This window comes from Manis pentadactyla, chromosome X, assembly GCF_030020395.1.
Source record: "Manis pentadactyla isolate mManPen7 chromosome X, mManPen7.hap1, whole genome shotgun sequence".
Lineage (NCBI taxonomy): Eukaryota > Metazoa > Chordata > Mammalia > Pholidota > Manidae > Manis > Manis pentadactyla.
The window spans coordinates 9,229,680-9,250,702 of NC_080038.1; the positions used below are offsets into that span (position 1 = coordinate 9,229,680).

Consider the following 21,023-nt stretch of genomic DNA (forward strand, 5'->3'; position numbering starts at 1 on the left):
TTCACTTCTAACGAGTTTTTTTTCAGCGAAATAAATTGGAAAAACAGTTAAAACTATTATATGAGATGTATCTTTTGCTTAAAATTTGAACAGCAGGGACAGATAATTCTCCAAAAAATAAATTCTGTCTGTATAATAATGTCCTTCAGCTCAGTTCCATGCCCACACTTCGCACCTGGGATTTCGGTTCTTTCGCTTCCAAAATGCATGTTCTTGGCAATAACTGGGAGGGGGCAGGGCGAACCAGAGACTCCTCACGGCTGGATGGAACAAAGAAACAATGGAATTCCCGTGCCCCTGATGCTAAATCAGTAGTATACGCTTCCTGTGGGCAAAACCACACCTTGACAAGGGGCGGGGTGCTTGTGGGGAGAAGAGGAAAGGAAGTACAACAGAAAGAGGAAAACTTCATTGCCTTCTATTACCTCTGTGGGTTTTGGCGGACATTCTATAAGGCTAGCTGATCCTACATCCTTGGTGTAAGGACGGCCAGCTTCAGCATGAAGCACACACTCTGCACATAATAAGTACCCAATAAATATTTATTACCAGCATCTGACCAATTCGAGGCCAATTTAGAAGACTGCTTCCGTCTCGTTAGCCAGTTTGCCAGTTTACCTCTACTTGATTTCAGCGCTCAGAATTCCCTTCACTAGGCTCAAGACTGAAATTATAGGCAGAATTACTATAAAACTTGCTCACTTTGCCCTGCTCTTATGCTCAAAAAATCATATCTTTCCTGAGGGAAATAGGCCACAAATAGCCTTGCCTGTTTTTTCCTCATGTTTTCTGAATATAAATTTTAAAACATTAATTGTAAGGAAACTAAGAAACAGTCTTCATTTGAAAATTGTTTTATTGTGTGCACTTCCTCCGAAATGGTTCAAAAATAGGGTTGTGTTTTTACCTACTGTTTGTAATGATATTTTGCCACCTACGATTGTAAAGGTGGGGGGTGGGGTGGGTACCCACTCTCCTGGAAGCTGGCTGTCTTGTTCTTTGCTATTACTGAAGCCATTTTAGTTTTTCCTTTCTTAGGTTTAGGGAAGTCTGGTCCTAAGAGAAGTCTGGTCCTAAAACATCAATGCTCAGTGGAAATTTGACAATATTGGGAGAGGCATTTCATTTCCTCCTCCCAACTTCAAAAATCAGCTTTGTGGTAAGTCACTAATCAGTGGTTCTTAAACTTCACAATGCAGAGGCATCCATTGGGAAGCTTGTTAAGATGGAGATCCTGTGCCCATCCCAGAGATCTGATTCTGAAGGGACTGCCTCAGTGTCTGGATTTCTAACAAGCTCCCATGTGATGCTGATGCTGCCGGTGTGCAGTCCACACTTTGAATGGCACTATTCTAATGGCCTGGATGGGGTAATGGAGCCATTCAAAACCCCTGACACCCTCCTAGAGGATTACGTGTGGGTCCAAGTAATCCAGCCTAATAAGGATGGATGTCAACACTTGGGCATCTTAAGACTTAAGCTCTGTTGTACCAGAAAAAGTATGTTTGGAGACCAGCTCCAGTTTGACAAATGTGTTGTCACAGCTGATCATGGTGTGTCATGCCTACCCATTCTGTTGTTAAGGCAGCCTATCTGAGAAGTACGTGCACTTTAGGGAAAAGCCTGTTTCCCTGATTTGAGAACTATTGGGTCTGATCAAATTTGAGGTCATTCCACTAGACCCATGGAAAAGGGAGAAAGCACCAAGCAGATCCAGTTACTTTCTAAGATAGCACTTTAAAATGCCATTACCCAAAAGGAATTTGTCTCCTAGAGAAGCAAAATGGGTGGACTGTAACAAAACAAGCATGGATAGTATTTTCAATGAACTCACACAAGTTATTTTGCCCACTTGCATTTTGTAGGAGCTTATTACACAGAACAGCAGGTGCTAAACAAACTGGGAGACAGGATTCAAAGGAAAAGAGGTCCCCTTGAGTGTCCTTGAGATGCATTCATATCATCCCGAGTCCTCATGCTTTTAATGCACCATTTGTTTGCTGGGCTGTCTACGAGGCCAACAGAAAGCATATTCTCTGAGGAATATACGAACTCAACTCAAAAGGTCTTGCAGACTTCTGGATCTGGCTGAGAGGCAGTAAGCACACTACCCCTATCCTCCCACAAAGGACAACCTAAACCCTGGACAGGATACATAAAGTAACTATCTGAGGGTGACAAATGAACACACATAAAGTATATTTCACATAATTAGTCATCAGGGGAATGTAAGTTAAAACCACAACAAGGTATCACTACCCTATCAGAATGGCTTATAAAATAACCTGACAATACCAAGTGCTGATGAGGATGCAGAGCAACAACTGGAGCTCTCATCCATTACTGGTGGAAACTCAAAATGGGACAGTCATTCTCGAAAACAATTTTGCAGTTTTTTACAAAGGTAAATGAAACACCAAATTAATCACATTCCTAAATGATTATCCTACAGAACTGGAGACTTACATTCCCACACAAACCTGTACAGGAATGTTTATAGAAGCAATAAAGTGGAAAAAAAAAGTCCTTTGACAGATGAATGAATTAACAAATTGTGATTGATACAATGGAATGGCACTCAGTCATAAAAAGGAATGAACTGAGTATATATAAATAATATAAATGAATTTCAAATATATTGTGCTAAATGAAAGAACACATTTAAAGATGGATACTGGGTCCATCTTTAAAAAATGAATTAAAAGAGGATACAGTGTAATTCCACTTGTATGACATTCTGGAAAGAGCAAAAGTAGAGAGAGTGATCAGTGGTTTGTCAGGGAGAAGGGTGGGTGAGGGGTTGACTATAAAGGGGCATTGTGAGGGAATTTGGGGGGATTTTTGCTATTTAATCCTGATTGTGGTGGTGGTTACACAACTCCATGCATTTATCAAAACTCACAGAATTTCATACCAAAATAATAGTGAATTTTACTATTTGTAATTTAAAAAACAAATAAAATCCAGTGTCTGCTAAGGCGGAACATATGCATAGCCTAGGACCCAGCTATTCTACTCTTCAGTTTATGTCCAACAGAAATGCACATATTCTTCACTAACAGACATGCACGAAAATGTTTCATACTAGTCACAATAGCCCAAATCTAAAACTACCCAAATGTCCATCAATCATAGAATGGAGAGAGAAAATGTGATGTTAATACCAGGGAATAGATCCAGGAATTAATGAACAGTGGCAACTATACAGTGATATGGTCTGCTCCCACAAACCTCATGTTGAATTTGAAGAAGCCAATATAGAAGTGTCCATACTAGATGATTTCATGTATATGAAATTCGAAAGTGGGCAAAAACTAAGCTATTAGATGTTGGGGCAGCATTTATTCTTGGTGGGCTAGTGACTGAAAGGGCAAGAGAGGTCTCATTGGGGAGCTGGTAATGTTCTGTTTTGGGATCCAGGTGCTGTAGATAGGGGTGTGTTCAGTTTGTGACAGTTCATCAAACTGCAACCTTTTGGTTAGCATGCTTCATGTATTATACTTTAGCCGAGTGTGGCTATGCAGAGAATCATCTAGCAAGAGGTTCCACAGCTCTCATCAGTTTCGCAAAGGGGTCTCTGCCTCAAAAATAATTGTAACCATTGAATTGGAGAGCAAAGATCAGGTCTTGGATGGCATTAGAATTGTGGGTTGACCAGAAAACTGGTTTTCTGGATCTTTCTAAATTGAACGAGGTAAAGTCTTGTTCTTTTTAAAGAAGTTGGTGATCATGTGACATTCCCCACCCTTGGCGATACTCACAAGGAAGAAAGCCGTTCTGTATTTTCCTGAGACTGCAGGATTTCCTGGGATTAGGGACATTACCTGCTAAAGCCTGGAAAGTCCCGGACAAACCAGCATGTCAGCAGAAGAGGCCCCTATTCTGCATATTTTAAGAAAAGAGCAGATCTTTAAAGTCCTGTGTCATTGGAATTATTGGCCTTTGGGAACCACCTGCCCCCCATAGAAGTGCCCAGATGGGTTGTGCAGGGAAAACAGAGTGGAATTTTTAGCAGTTCCTGTATTTGAAGAAAATGAATGTGGGTCAGGGCAGCATTTCAGAATTCCCTGGTGCTCTGAGGGTGAGGGCCGCCACAGCCCCTGGCCTGCAGTCAGCCCTCGGTGGGACTCTCCCTTTCATCTCCCACGCTCGGTGCGTGGGCTTGGTCTCCCGTGTCACTTGAGCTGGCTGCGGTTCCAGCTGACGCTTCAGGACAAGTGATTAAATGAATGTCTTTCGGAGTCCTTGCTGCTGGATCAGATTTAGCCGAGGTGATCATGTGTCTCTGTACAATGAGTCCCCAAATGCCCACAGGGAAGGCCCAAACGGCCCATAGCCCTTCAGAGTTTTCTGTGTAAGGTGGCTTCTCTCTCTAGGACTGTGGCTTTTGATGTCTTTTATTTATAATAGGTGAACACCACTTTAAAATATTCAATATAAGACAATCAGAATTTGTCCCTTTAAGAAAGGACCAAAGCATGTTTCCTTTCTTTTTGTCAGAAGGTTTCTTTGCCTTATTTAATAATCACGCTTTTTGCACTTGTGATTAGCAAATGACCTCAGCATGGAGTGGAGGGGCAGGCGAAGGGGCTAGATTCTCCAGACACTGCTGAAAATGCTAATGTGGGCTAGTAGACAACGTGTTTTACTTTTTAACTTGGTTCTAAACCCTGCAAAGGAACACATCTATGCATCTATTTTGCTAGGTGATAGAGGCTCCTACTCTAGCTCTAGAAAAGCTGCCACGATTGGTATGAGAGCAAGAAAAGGGGGAGAGCCCAAGAGAGCAAGCGAGGGGATGCCATCGAAACGAGTTTACCGAGCTCTGAGCATTTAGGGACTGAGTGCTGAGGAAATCCCACCTATGTGGGTGGGCCCCAGACATCATAGCGCAGATTGGTTTTGAATACCCTGATATGTTTGTCCTCGGTTTCCAAAGCATGTATCACTACTTTCTGTCCTGGAGATAACTGTATATCCACAGCTCCCGCTGCCACAAGGCAAGAGGAGACAGAGTACTTACAATCTTCGCCTTGCAAGGTTGCCTTACAATCTCGGAAACTGGTGCCTTAGCTGGTTCTGCTTTCCTTTATCATTGTGCTAGCGCCAAATTATTATAAATCCAACATATTTCCCAAGGGCATTTATTCTGCAGGATTCAAACTGTTTTCTGGATTTTTTATTAATCCTCACAATATGTGCCAGAGGGACCCTCTGTCAAATGTCAGGCCCATTTTACAGATGGAGGATTTGAGCAGCTTAACAAAATGTGTGTCAGTCACATTCTCAAAGCAGTGAGGGTCCAGCCCAACCATGACCTTGGACCTACTGGTTCCCCGCTGTTGCTCTCCTTATTAGGGAATGTAGCTTCTCCTGCTTCCTCTCTGGTGCTGGTCTTCCACAGGTTACTAGGCAACTTGAGCTATCACAGCCTGGCTGGCTCAAAATACTGAGCATCAAAGTCCTAGAAAAATGAGGCAAAATCTTCTCACTGTACACGTTAAATTTAGTCTAGTACCAAGCCATTCCAGATAGGATCCACCAAGAAAAAAAAACAAAAAGCTTTGAAGGACGACCAAATGCTGTGCATCCGATGGATCAGGTTAATTTTAGGCTGATAATTATTATAGGTGTTTTAGAGTATAGAAGAGGGAAAATAGCACCGCTGCTTGCTTTATAGAGCTTGAAGCCCAAGGCATTCAAATAAATGCCCGTACCACATGGAAAGATGCTGTAAAGGGGATCACGATAGAGGAGAGAAATCATCTGATAACCAGGGCGACATCTGAGCTTCTCTGAGCTTGCCTGGTGATTTCAAAACAGGAAAGCAAAGAGATGAAGGTAGAAGCAGCCAATTACCCCCGCTGCTTGTTTCTAAAGCATAAAGGGATTCCTCTTAAGAGGACCAGGAGGAGACCAAGCTCAGCACCATCATTTGTAAATCTCAGTGAGTGGATCCGTGTGGGCCGGCTGGCGGGAAATGGATTTTGTCCTCGAGAACAGAGAAGCCCGTGTGATGTGATCTTGGCCTCTCCGAACAACAGCCGAGCCGTAAGCCTAAAGCACAGCCTCTCGACAAGACAAAAGGAGGGAGAGGCCAGCTGAGCCTCCCGCTTCCCACCGGCCTCAGGATGTGTTGCTGGGGGCAATTTCACTCCCTCTGTTAACAAGGGGGCATTCTGACCAGACCAAAAAAGAAAAGAATTCCGTTTTTCTTAAGTTTTAGAAATGTTGCTACGATTACTAAAAATTGAGTGGGACAGTCAGCCCCTGAGATGTCTCTTGCCCCTGGCCAGGCGGGCTGCCTTCCTCACCCGCCTTCCACCTCACAGCCAGGTGGAACAACTGTCAGAATGTGCCCCTTAAATACCCTTCTGAGTCCACGTGGTTCAGCACGGGGCGCCCTGACTCGGCAGTACCATCCATCCTGCTGGGACAGACAGTAGGAGGGCCTGCATGCAGCGTTCCTGCTGTCGCAATTACACCTCTCACACCGATGCGAGCCAATACAGCCAATAATACCTGATGTTCTCTCAAGGAAGAGATGCTGCCGCTTTCATTTCTGCCATTGTAGCTAATGTAGTGAGACTTAAAAAGTAAAGATGTTCTGTAAATATTGAAGAGACTCGTGTTATCCTATATGGTTTTCTGGAAGACCTAATGGGCGCAATTAGAGCTAAATGATTGGATCACAAGTAAAATGACTTAGTAAGGCACTGGTTACCAGGACAAATATTTTAAAAATCAATTCATTTACTAGTAGAAGCTGGATAGAAATGGAAATGGGGGGAAAAAATCACACACACCTCTCATTAACCATAGAAACAAAAACTACAAAACACATAGGGAAAATTTTGACAGAAAGTATAGATTTTTTTGAAAGAGTTATAAATGTTATTGAGGGACTTACAACAAGACCTGAATAAATATAAAGACATACCATGCTCCTGGATAGAAAATCTTAATATAGTAAAAATGTTAATCCTTTCCAAATAAATATATAAATTTCACACAATTTCAATCAGAAACACAATATTCTTTTTAAATTGAAATAAATGAGTTAAGAATGTATATAAGAAAACAAAGTATGCAAAATTACCAAGAATGCTTTTGAAAAGGTAGAAAATAGAGATTTATCCTCTCTGCTGTTAAACTTTAAAACTACTATATTCCAGAATCTTCCCCTTGGCATCTGTTTCTGGGGAACCCAGCATAACACAGTTATGATCAGTCTGTCACTCAACTGTATTTTAATAGGGATGTCAAAATTCAATTTCAACACTGTGGTTTTTATCCCGATAATGGAGCATGAAAGGGAAGTGGGTTTCAGCTTTTAAAAGCTACACGGTATGGCGAATTGGGTCTCAGGTAGAATATGAATCCAGAAAGCCATCCTTTTGAACGCTTCCCCATTGTCTTACGCCTTTGGGCTTTGCTTTTTAAACATTTGCCTTTGTGCCCCGGTCCTCTTTCCAGGCTGGGTCCTTTGGCTCGTTTCTCATCCAGTACAACTCCTCCCTGCTCTGCTTGTAATTCTGTGACTTGTCACCCTCTTCTGGCGCTTTGGTCTGGCTTGGCCACCTTTATGTTCCACTTGGCTTTGGCCCAAGATGCAGCACTTTTCCTGCCTTCCTCCCTCCTTGCAGGCAGTTTCAGAATTCCAGATTTAGTCATAGCCTCATTTGCAATTATATTGCTCCCTCCCTGGAGAAAAGTGCCTCCAGGGGATTATGACCAGTGGCGAGACTCTGAGCCACTGCTTTGGAGTTTGGGGCCATGTCTTATTTATCAGCCAGGCACTGAGACTGTAGTTGTATTAGTCTGCCAGCGCTGCCATAACAAAGTACCACAGTCTAAGTGGCTTATACAACAGAAATTTACTTCCTCAGAGCTCTGAAAGCTAGAAGTCCAAGATCCAAGTGCCAGCAGGGTTGGCTTCTCCTTGACTTGTAGATAGTCGTCTTCCCCCAGGTCTTCACATGGTCTTTCCTCTGCGCATGTCTGTGTCCTAATCTCTACTTAAAAGGACACCACTCACATTCAACTAAGGCCAACCCCAGTGATCTCATTTAATCTTAATTACCTCTTTAAAGACCACATTTTGAGGTACTAGGGAGTAGGACTTCAACATGAATCTTTCAGGGGGACACAATTCAGACCACAACAGTTGCCAAGCTACCTGGGTTCAAATAAACACTTACCTCTTTCTAGCTGAGGGACTTTGAGCAAGTTTCTTCATTTCTCTGGGCCCCAACTGCACTCTCTGTAAGAGGAAGAAGAAAAGTGTTTGCCTTATAGGACTGTTATAAGGATTAAATAAAATAATATACAAAAAGTGCCTGATTCATAGTCAGTACTCAATAAAGGTTATTTGTATATCTTGAGGCCCCAGCACCAACCCTGAATCTGATATAAATACACATAAAACATTTCTATACATAAAAATATGCAAATGTGAGATTTTTATTCAGTTGCTCATTTGCCTAACCAGTATTTATATACGCAGTCAATTCTCATTATTTGCAGTAGTTACGTTCTGTAAAGTCACCATGAACGCTGAATTTGCGAACATTGCTCCATGGGGAAATAGAGGGTTAGGTTTCTGAGAGTCTCTCATCACAACATTTTCATCAACTGATCAATGCATAACATCGTTTTATGTATGTTTCTGTTTAAGATGCCTTATATATTGTTGGTTTATTAACACTGACCTCATGGCCAACATCCTTATAACTCACTCTTGAACAAAGCTTGTCCAACACATGTATTTTCTCCATAAAACACCTCACAGCCTTCTTGTATTTGGTTAACACCAGAGAACACCTCTGCATTATACCTGGGAGCCATTTTAAACAATGAAATCACCACAAAATGCACAAAAATTTAAAAAACGTGGCACTAAATTGTCTAGGAAAAGGACACTTGTTTACAGAATGAGAGCTCAAACAAGCAGGTGGACCTTTGTCTCATTCAGTGTCAGCTGGAAGCATGTATGATTTCTGGGGGGCTAAACTTTTTTGTTGCTCTGCTCATGCCCATGAGTGACTGTGAAAGCCCTGTATTGATTTTGGGGTTTCAAATAAATTTTAGTGAGTAGGTGAATTTGCAAAGAAGGAACGGGCAAATAATGAGGACTGACCATATGTCAGGCACTGAATCAGGTTCTAGGGCACACTGGTGAACAAGGCAGTTTCTTGGGAGATGTTTACTGTTTTGCAGGAAACAAAATGATAGATTAACCAAAAAGGGGCCTAAAGAATGACCTGCTGACTTAAGGAGTTGGCAGGAATGTTCCAGTTCCTTGAATTGTCTGGGAAGGAAGAGGATTCCAAGCATCTGCTTCCTGAAGAAGCTCTACCATCACTCCACTTGCTGAATGATTAGTGTCTTCCAGGGTTCTGTACTGTGTGAGCATGCCCTTGTGTGTCCTGTCTCCTGGGAAATGCTTGAACTTGGCGTACATGGGACTAGCCTCTCCCTGTTACTCAGACAGTCCCTGGCTGCAACACTCTCCTTCTCCCGTGTGGCTGTGGCTCATCTCCCTGCAGCATTCTTGGCCATGTCAGCAGCCAGCAGTCTGCAAGGTGGCAGCGTGCAGGTAGCGGACACACCTCTGATCTGGGACTCGCATGGCCTTGTGCTACTCCCTACTCTGCCACTGAGCTTTAAAACAAGGATTCTGGACCTTGGCTGTGTCTGAGAACCACTTGGGGAGGGGGTGGGGGGAGTGCTTTCAAAAAAACATCCATGCCAGGCTTCATCCCTCACCAATCAGATTGGCTCAGGCACCCCAATTTCCTGAAGCCCCCAGATACATTTAATGCGCAGCCAGAGTGGAGAACCACCACTTTGATCTTTCTGCATCTCTGTAAAAAAAGATGTCGGTATCTGACAAGTCCCAAGATAATATGCTATGAGCTACACTGCTAAATTCTGTTTTAAAACTATGAGGGCACCCTCTGTGCAGTCTTTCCTCCACTGATGTAGCTACTATAGGAAATACATTAATTAACAGATTTCCTTCCCCATAGCATGTTTACCACACCATTGATGTCTGTCTTCCTATTTATAAGTTTGGAAGGAAGTTAAAGTGATTTTCCCCTCCAAAGAAATGAAAAATGGGAGGGGCAAAAATATAACCCAGTGTTTACTGAATGGAAAGATATGCGCCATGATCTTTCACATGCTAGCTGGACTTGAAGGCTCTATGGAGTGAATTCCGAGGCCATTTCATGTCTCTAATCACATCCCTTGAGCACGCAGGTCTGAGCGCCATCACCGCAGCAGGAGACAGCAGAAGAGACAGGGTTGAGCCAAACCAGTTTTTTTTGTTTTTGAAAAAGAACATGTCTGGGCCTCTGAAAAAATAGTTCAGATCAGAATCTACGAGGTATGCCTAGAATAGATTTGAGTGGGCGGATGAGCAGAGCAGAGGCCACAAGGCTCTCCCCACAGGCCAAATGCTGCGTGAAGGAACAGGAGCACCGGCAGAACTCTCGTCAGATGAGGCACCAGAATCCCATGCTTGAGTGACTTGACAAAGCCCTCCTTGGATGGCGTGTAGCAAGTGCTCACAAGGCAAAACTAAGTGGTGAGAATAATTTAGATCAACTGACCAGCAATGGTCTGAGGAGATTCTTTGCAGCTGTTTGATAAATGGAATTTTAAAAGTTATCTACACCCCCCTGCAACGGCCAGATGTGATAGGTCTGGGCACTCAGTTCACGGACTGCATGGGGGATAAAAATGTATAGTTGGCCTCTACCAGCCAAGATACCATGTTTTCAAAACTGTCAGCAATGAAAACAAAAGATGATGAAAGCAGCTCTGAAAAAAGTCCAAATTTGGGTCTAGGACCTTTCAGAATGTACCAGAAGTTTGGCAGGACTGATGAGGAAAGTAGCTAGCAGTTACTGCAATTCACATGGACAGCGAGTGATACTCAGTGACATCTCGAACAATAACATGTGATCAGAGAGGGTGGTTCCATGATGGAGATAAGTAAGCAGATAGAATGTGTCTACACAGGTACTAATCAGAAACCATGTGGTCAGGAAGCAGAAATGAGGAAGCTAGGCTCAAAGGTTGGGCTCCAAAGGTGGAACGACCCTGTGAGAATCTGAAGTGAGACAGAAACTTATTCAGGATTCTAGCAAGAAAAACAACAGTGCTTAGTAAGGAAAGATTTGGGAATTCGGGGCTCCCTGATAGGAGGGCCAACCATCCTGGTTTGTCTGGGACTTTCTCTGTTTTAGCCCTTGAAGTCCTACACCAGAGCAACCTCTCAGACCTGGGAAAACAGTGACGGCAGGTTACCCTATTGCTGTACAATCCTGGACCAGACCCGACATTTTCTGAGTAAGGAGGCCTATTCTAAAGATGATAGAAGGGGGATTTGAGGGGGAATGTCACTGAAGGGCTAGGGAATCCAGAATGCTCCTTCTAACTACCCTCCCTGGCCTGGAATCTTCTCACTGTGCTTTCATCTCTTGGGACTTTGGTTTTCTTGTCTGCAAAATGATTATTTGCTATTAGAACAATGACTCAAAATCATTTTGAATTTCCTCTTAATGCAGCAGAATCCTTTCTCCAAAGGAAATCTTACCCAGAAAGGAATACATACAGGAGATAAAGTAGAGCTGCTGGGTTGAAGCCAGGAGCGAGACTTATTATGACCCTGGCCACTTCACTGAACAATCAGCCCTGCCCCCTTCTGCCCCAGGCAATCCCCGAGGAATCTGTGCTGGACCCTCACAGCTCTGAAGAACAGACTTCTAAAACCACCAACTGGGTGATCTTCGAGTTCTTTCTGGGTCAGAAATCCCACGAGGCCGTGGCCATCTGCACCGTGATCACTGCTTTTCAGAACTGGATTCTCTGCCCCTCTTTTCAGAGTCCTGGCCTCAGTATCTCTCCCTCCAACACACACACTGCTCAGAACGCAGCCTGGGAGCAGCTCGGTTGGGCTTTGCTTACTCCCAAAGTCAAATAATGTATTGAAAACATACAGAAACGATCATCTCTGGGTTGTGGGAATGTGGGTGATTGATTTCTTGGGGTGTGTTTGTGTCTGTGAGTGCTTTTCTGTATTTTCTACAATTTGAATGAAATACTCGATTTGCTCTTGTGCCGAACCCGGGGGCTGCAACATGCCTGCGCCTCATCTACTCCTTTTGGACTGCCTCGCCCTGCTCAGAGACTTTTTTCCTCGGTGCCTCCCTTTCGCCTCGTGTCCCTGCTCGGACACTGCACTCTTCTCAGTTTCCCCCCATCATTTTCCATCTTGCATTTCTTCTTCCTACTTCAGCTTCCAATGTGAGTTTCTCTTTGAGCTTTAATGTCCCCTGTTCCCAAGGGACTGCTGCAGCCCTAAGATGCCACACCGTTTCTGGTGGGCCTCCCTAGGAGCCGATTCCCTGGTGAGGTCCCCATCTCTCCCTACAAACAGCTTAATCATTACCCTGTGCGTATCCCAGCCTTAGTGGGGATCTACTCCCAGTTCTGTTGGCCTGACAGGTTGTGCTTCTCTGTGAAGAGGACATGCCAATCAAAAGGAGACGAGTCCTTGAATTGGATGACCCTGAATGGTATACCATTTGGCCTCCCTGAGGATAAAGACCCTTCAACTGAGCCTCAAACCGTGCCGAAGGACGTGTTCCTCCCTTTGCCCCATGTGGTAAAGCTTTATGGATAGGGATTGATGGCTCTGTCACCTTAAAAGGATGAGAACTGCTGAGTTATAGGGAGACCAGATAGTACACTGGAAGGTGCTGGAAGAACAGGTGACAGCTGTCAGTAAGACTATCTTTGGTTACTTTAGGAAAAAAACAAAGCAAAATCTTTTATTCTGTTTTTTTATTGGGGTATTTGCTTAGGAGGAACACTCCACAGCCTGGCGGGAAACCCAGTTTCACCCATTCTTACCTTCAATTACCTAGTACCTGACACGTGCCTGACCTGGTGGTCCTCGTCTTTCACTCCCAGCATGAATTAATGACCTTGGACTCTCAGATCTGATTCTGCCTGATGCCATTCGCCTGTCAATAACCCTGCACATCACGAACTGCCCAACCTTGCTACTTGCTGATCCTTAGGAAAAGATGGTGGTGGATAGATTTGAGTCAGGGAGAAACATTCCACTGCTGATTGATTTTGTGACTTTCTGCATATTGCCTAAATTCTCTAAACCTCATTTTTTCATCTGTAAAACAGGAAAGAAGAATTGCCTCACAGGATTGTTGTGAATAATGATATTTATATAATGTTTGACATAGCATCTGCCCCATAAAGGGTGATGACTATTATTTATATAGAACAGGGCTACTTAGGGTGTAGTGCATGGTTGTTCATTGGTGGTCCGTGATGAAAACAAGTACAGAAAAAAAGAGCCGTTTCCCAAAGATACTTAGAGAAGCACTGATATAAATGGGACCTCAGTTGAGAAAATGTCTGATGTACAGTTTAGCACTTATCACCTGGAAAGACGTTCTTAAGAAATATCACAGGATGTATCCTTTTTCTGCTGGCCAATTACCTTCACAGTATCGTTAATCCTTGAAAGTCCTCCCATCACATCATCACATTTGTGAAGGACCTCTTCCCCTCTTCTGCTCATCTGCTGGTGGTGTCTGTTAAGGAATCATAAATTAACGTTAACATTTGTTCAAAACATAACTCAGAAAATCTGTTTCAAAAGCACGCAGGATGCATTCCAAAGCCAACTGGCATTTCTGATTTGTGTTACCCGTGCCATTTCCCAAAGCTGTCAGGGGATAATTAAAAGTCAGAGGGGAAATTTTAATTCTTCTCATCTTAAGGTATAGTGGCTGTAGTAGAAGCAGAGCATTCACATTTTCAGGGAAGGGAGGAGTGCTTGATGAAATCTAAAGAAAACAATCAATTCCAGGCATATGCTGGGCTCACTTTATCCATTAGCTTCAGGACGAGAGTGGCATTTGGAGCACAGTCTTTTCAAGGCATTGGCACCAGGCCATTCCTGAAGCACACAGTCATTATGGAGACATTTAATTAGTGCATTTTGCATGATTGCCTATGGGCACAGGAGGGACAGTGTGCCATCCAGCCCTTTTAGGGTCAATTGTCGGCTGGAGAGCAGGCCAGCCTGCAAAGTTATGGGAAACTCTATGTGGTTAGGGGCTTTCTATCCCATTTTTAATGTCCCCCATGCCCAGAATAGGGCCTGGAACATAGCAGGCACTCAATAAAATACGTGTTGAATGCATAAGTGATTTTGAGGTCACCGAAGTTAGACTTCCTCTAGAAACCAGGTTCCATCACTGGTTTAGTCCAGAGTGTCTGGTCCTAGAACCAGGATGCAGACACAGAGCTGTCCAATGCCAGAGTTCAGTGCTCATTCCACTAGAGCATGCTGCAGAGACGACCCCAGAACAAACGCCATGCCCTCTACAACTGGGTGGCCCCAGAATGCCTGATCTAAGCCATGCCCTCCCTAGACTCTATAGGGCTGAGTCACCCCTTTCTCTCACTCCTCTCTAAAGAGGGATGTATAGCAGTGCCTCTTAAACTTAGTACTAGGAAAATAGAATTGGACCCTCCTTCTGTGAGCAAAGAAGTCCTCCCTCTTTCTATCACCCTCTGTGGAATGTGTGCTGGCCATGTCTTGAAGAATCCAAGCTGGCCTTTGGGGGTACAGAAGGAGTCATTACTGTAATCAGTGAATTATAAAGCCAAAGTGGAATCTGGTTCTTAAAGTCCATCTCAGTGTCATCTTTATTTATCCTCCCTGGTCCAAAAGCCTCATGTACTATATGATTCTTGAGCATCCTTCACTTGAGTTTTTTTAATATAGTGAAAAAACTAAAAATGTGTTCAGTTTAAGTAAACACGATAGCACTTTCCAAGTAAATTGACCTCCTTTCTTTATAATCAGCCAAAAAAAATCTGAGGTGAGCTCTGTATTGTGCCCCGGGTGGAAAATTCAGACTTTGTTATATTGAGAGAGCAAAGACTTCCAGACTTATAAACTCACAGTCCTTTGATTTGTCATCAGTAATCTAACTTAGTGGCTTTAAAAGGGGGGGCTTGGGACTTGAAGGGTTTAAAGAATTGAGTCCATGAAAAAAATGGGGAAGAAGGCATGAATTAAGATTGAAAGAAAATAAGAAAGCCTAGAAAGAAGGAAAATCAAGAAATTATCAATGAGAAAATTCAAATCCAGCTCCAAACGAGTACCTCTTCCTGGACTAAAAGCTGTGAGAGGTATGAAGAATGGATTTCAGTGTCATATTTAGGTGAAATATGTCTTATACTTAGCTAAATAATTCCGTGTGAATATAAAACAGAGTGAAAAGCCATGATAGAGCATAGAAAATGTGTGCTAGGATGATATGGAAGAAGAGAAAGTAATGTGGAATCTCAGCTTGCAAAACAGGAAGGTGAAGAATAGAAAAGGGAGCTAAAGGTCAGAGAGGAGAGCTGGGACATGATCACATGGGCAGTGGTGGCTCCTGTGGGACAGGATCCTGGCTGGGAACACAGGGTGTACTCAAATGGGTTAACTGAAGAGGGTTTACTAAAAGGACTATTGACAAAGGTCTGGTCCGGGTTAAAGGAAATCAACTAGGGATGGCAAAACACCTAGAAGCCAACAACAGCAAGTTGTTGTGACTAGCCTAGGCCTGAAGGCACTAGAGTAGGGCCATTACCGGAAACTGGAAAGAGCGGTAGCTGTCAGAGAGCACCAATGTCTGGGTCCTGTGGCTGGCTGGCTTTCTTTCTTTCTTTGTCTGTTTAATTTATGTAAATGATACACTTTTCTTGGCTTCTATTTTTAGCTATGACTTCAGTTTTTAATGTTTCTTTCCCTTTTTATCATACTTTTTGTTTTATGCTACAAAAGTTCGGTTTGAAACTTTTCTATCATTTGTTTTTATTGAGATATAATTGATGAATAACACTGGATTAGTTTCAGGTATAAAATATAATGATTCCATATCTGTATATACTGCAAAATGATCAACAGACTAAGTCTAATTAACATCCATAGCCATACCTACTTACAGAATTTTTTTCTTATGATGAGAACTTTTAAGATCTACTCCCTTAGCAACTTCCAAATATGCAATCCAGTATTATTAACTATAATCACCGGGCTGTACATTCCATCCCTATGATTTATTCATTTAATAACTGGAAGTTTGTACCTTTTGACACCCTTCATGAATTTTGCCTACCCCCACCCCTGCCTCTGGTAACCATAAATCTGTTCTCTGTGTCTGTGAGCTTGGTGTGTGGGTTTTCATTTTGATTCCACATGTAAGGGAGATCATATGGAATTTGTCCTTCTCTGTCTGACTTATTTCAGTTAGCAAAATGCCCTCAGGTCCATCCATGTTGTCACAAATGGTAAGATTTCATTGTCTTTTATGACTGAACAATATTCCACTGTATATTTTTAATCGAGAAAGAATTCACACGTCACAAAATTCACCCCTTCAATATGCACAATTAAATGGTCTTCATATATTTGCAGACATCTGCAACAATCATCGTCTAATTCAAGAACATTTTATCACCCATCAAACTCCATATCAATTAGTAATCACTCCTCATTTTCCTCTCCCCCAAGATTGGAAACCACCAATCTATTTTCTGTGTCTTTGAATTTGGCTTTCAACAGAAGAACAAAGCTACTACCAAATTTCTGTTCAGCTGGGAGAGAGCTAAGCCATGTCATTGGACCCTTGTTACAACACTTTGGAAAAAATAACTCCAACTTCTCTTTCCCTCCCAACTCTTATCTCCTGCTGATGCCTCCTACTGGCTGAAATCAACTGGAAATCAGATGTCAATAGCCTAATTTGTGCAGTCCACTGATGTCAACCTCCAGAGGTGTAGAGCAGGATGAAGGGTGGAGAGAGAATTTAGAGGGACAGACAGGGAAAATAGTGTCCAAGGACCCTGTAGATCCTTGATGAAAGGATGCTGGGAAGAGAATGGATTGCCAGACAGAACCAGAAAGTAGAAGGGGTATGCAATCTTGGTGCAAATAGCTGGGATCCATGGTGAAAGGACATACCCCTGGGGAAAATGGGACATTGAACATAATGGATCAAGGGGTCTGAAGTCCACAGTGAGATTGTTTCCATGTCCTTATGTAACAAAAGAGTAATCATGGCATCCTTTCAATTTCTAAGTGGCTTCTGGAGACCCAAGAAAATGATTCATCATCCATTATTCACATTTCATTTTCATTCTTATCTGTATCAATACGACTTTGTATACATGGCATTGGCAATTGCATTTATCCTTTATGGTACCTTATAAATAAATAGAAAAGCTTATTTTCTAATTATATGATGGGAACCTGTACAACTAGATTTGTCTAGTATTTACTTAAAAACCTTATTTAGTTTTCCAATATAATTTGGCCTTATCTTCAAGGCATTGCAAGCCATCACAAAAACAATTTTCCTTAAAAGGAGAAAGATGAATGTTTACTCAATTGTTTTAGTATCTTTAGTTGATCACATTTCTTGCTGTGCTGGTCAAGAAGCAAACACAACTCAGTATTTTCCACAAAGCCAGTCTTATGATTACATTAAATTATCTCCAGCTCCCTTTAAAAATTTTTCTTTGACAAGACGACCTTTCCTTTGTGTCAACTGAATTCCCCCCCCCATTCATATTTAGCAATTTATCCAAGTCATCTGGCATAACTGTTAAACATACTTGTTATTATTCAAGTTATTAACTTAGAAGTTGAATTAGGTTTTTTCCTAGAAGCTCATACAATAATTGCCCATCTGAAAAATAATAGGATCTTGTTTTTTTATCCACATATATTTTCCATGTACTATTCATCATCTTTGAAAAATAGATCTTTTTTTCTGTTTTCCTAAATTAATGTGAAATGTTGAATACTAATTATAACCCTCTCCTTAGAATTAAGGAAATGATTAAGGAGGCTATACATAAATAGCCTCATATGATAACAAAAGCATTTATTCAAGAATAACAACATATATATACTGGAGTCCCCGAAGTTTATATAGCCCTGTAACCCATGTCATTTCATCCTTGCTACAGCTAGGGGTGGTAGACAGGAAGGTGATATTATCTCCCATTTTACAGAGGGGAAACTGGAGCTGAGAGAGTTAGTAATTTGTCTAAGACTGTAGAACTAGTAAGCAAGGGAGCTAGAACTTGGAAATACATCTTCTAAATCCTCAATACCATGTGCCATAGATGCATAAGCCTGGAAGGGAGCGTGTGGACTTTGACAGACCCAGGTGTTTTTTTAAAAAGCTCTGTTAATGGAGATTCCTTCCTTGACGGGTCCAACAGCCAATCATTTGGGAGGAATTCCCGTCATTTATATATCCTAGACCCATGGCCCTTATACAGTTGTCCTGAAAGGAGATGGAGAAATGCTGACCTGGCATATTTTAGAAAATTTATATTCTTTATATTCTTGAAGGCAAAAATTAAATTTCCCTTTAGCATTCTCATAAAAAGCAAAGTAATCTCAGCATCTTGGTCTCGGAGAACTTGGAGTGGGGGGTGTAGAAGAAAGAGAGAGAGAGAATGCAAGTGAAATAGCGAGTCCCTGAGCCTTTGATTCTCCATTGGAAATGTTGATTAACATTGGAAATGTTAATCCTATTTCACCCTTTTTTTTTTCAGCATTTAAATTTTTTTCTGGATGCCCTTCTGGCTTTCTACTCCCCCTGTTACTCTCCCTGCTCATCTTCATCTTTGATTTTTCTTTCTGCTCTGTTCCAGTGTGGTATCATGGTACAGCTTTAATCAGATTGATCTGGGTACTATTCCTGGCTGTCCCTAGTAAGATTTATTTTTTTGCCTTACAACCTACTTTTGTCTGAAATTAATATATGCTATTATTTATTCATATTTACCCATTTACATAGCAATTTCTTTGTTCATACTTATAGTGGCATCTTATGCCTTCTTTCTGGAGCTATTTTCCTTTTTCCTGTAATAGTCTTTCATTCTAAGTTTTATTTTTCTTTTATGCCTTTCTTGATGTCTCATTGTCAGTAAACATTCTCAGTTTTGTTTGTTTGGAAATATATTTATTTCACTCTTTTTTTTCAAGAACTTTGCAGGTGTATAATCCTAGGATGACAGTTATATTCCCTCAGTATATTGAATAATTCATTTTGTTTTCTTCTTGTTCTTTTATTATTGCTGAGACTTCAACTGTCCATCTAATTGTTACTTAGTAATTTTTAAAAAATCGATTTTTGACTGATCTTAAGGTAGTTTCCTTGTCCTTCCTGTTTTTAGAATATTAGCCGTTGCCTCTTCAAAAATCACCACTCCCAAAATCTCTTACTCTTTGAAACTCCTACTTGACATGTATTGGACCTTCTCTCTCTATCCTCTATGTTTCTTAACCTCTCTTCCATATTTTCAAATTCTTTGTTTCTGTGTGCTATTTTCTGAATGATATTTTGGTCTTCCAATTCAAAAGCTATCTCATAAGTTACATCTAATCTGATAAACAGTTCATTGATTTGTAAGTTATACTTTTTATTTCTAGATATTCTATTTGGTTCTTTTTGAGTCACTTATTACTTACTCATTTTTGCTTCTGTAATTGTCAAGCATAATTAATACATTTGTTCAAAGTCTGATAATTCTAATATCTGAAGTGTTTGAGCGTCTTGTTCTAGTACTCATTGCTTCTATTGGCTCTTTCTTATGGGGACCTTGTTTTGTTGTATCTTTTGTGATTTATGTTCGAAAATCATATCCATCATACTTTAGCTGGAAGGAAAACTTTGAGTTGTGTATTGAAATTTGTTTTCCCCAAGTGGATTATCACTGCTTCCACCAGAGGTACTTGAAGTGAGCAACCTAGAACAACTTTAAAGAAATTCTTAGTTTGAGGTGTTTGGATTTTAGAGTTAGGATCAGAAAGCCATATGATGTTTTTCCTGTGAATACAAATTCTCAAATATGTTTTAGTTCCTTTTAGAGTCAGGCTTGGATAGGCAAATTCTTTTGTGCTCTCTCTCCTTTTGTATGGCTTATTAGGAGGTCTCTAAATAGGCTACCCATCTTACCTGGGTTCTAGGCTTTCTCTCTCATTCTCACACCTCCTCCCCCAAAATGCCATTAAAACTGAAGTTACAAGCCTTGGGAATCAAAAGATACTCTAGAGTAGCTGCTCTCTCTAGCATTTGAATTTTATGCTGGATTCATGCTCTCTTCTTTTGGGTATCTGATAATTTTTCTTGGTTCATGGCCAGTTCAACCTTGCTTTTAAAAATATATTTCATCCACAGATTTTAGGATTTTGTATTGAGAGGTTTTTCAGTCTATCTTATCTTATTTATTGCTTGAATTAGAAGATTAAACAACACTGTAAATATTAATACTGGCAATCCTTTGACATGTCTGTTGTTCATCTTCACCGATGACTGCCCAATGAACTATATTCTAGTATTCACACTCTAGAGAAGGCCCCTTCCATACTGAAACTGAGCTGGCCATGTGTCACCAGGGAAGTACTGCAGAAGTGATGCAGCAGGACTCCCGAGGCAATGGCACAGGAATCCTTGCAGCAGCAACTTACTGGTTCTTTTGGAAACCCCACTGTGGGGACACACCTTCTCAGAACCCAGGCACCAAAGTTTAAGAAGCCCAAGCTCCAGGGAAAGGCCATGTGTAGGTTCTCTGGTTGACTATCCCAGCTGAGGTTTCATCTAGTATTCACCAACCATTATTCAATACCAATCATGTAAGCAAGCCGTCTTGGAAGTCTGACCCTACTGAACCCTCAGATGACTGAAGGCTTAGCTTCCATGTAACAGCATGAGAGAGCCCAAACAAGAACGTTTGGATGAATCGATTTGACCGACAGAACTTTGAGACATAGTTATGAATTGTTTCAAGCCATAAAAGTTGTTGGATGGTTTCTTACTCAGCCATACATTACCAGAACAACAGTCAAGTCTTTTGGGATTAGAAGCCATTTTATCTCTTTGAAATGACTTTGCAAATCTATGCTTTAA

General features: G+C 41.6%; 1 protein-coding gene across 1 annotated transcript in view; it reads right to left on the minus strand.

Moving 5' to 3' along the window:
• The window catches only part of FANCB (FA complementation group B), a 359,567-nt gene that overhangs the window by 33,636 nt on the left and 304,908 nt on the right, over positions 1 to 21,023 (minus strand). The window contains exons 14-15 of the mRNA XM_057495750.1: positions 13,535 to 13,628; positions 8,202 to 8,263 (exon numbers count right to left, since the gene is read on the minus strand). The gene's annotated coding sequence lies outside the window, so the exon portion shown is untranslated. The remainder of the gene's footprint in view (positions 1 to 8,201; positions 8,264 to 13,534; positions 13,629 to 21,023) is intronic.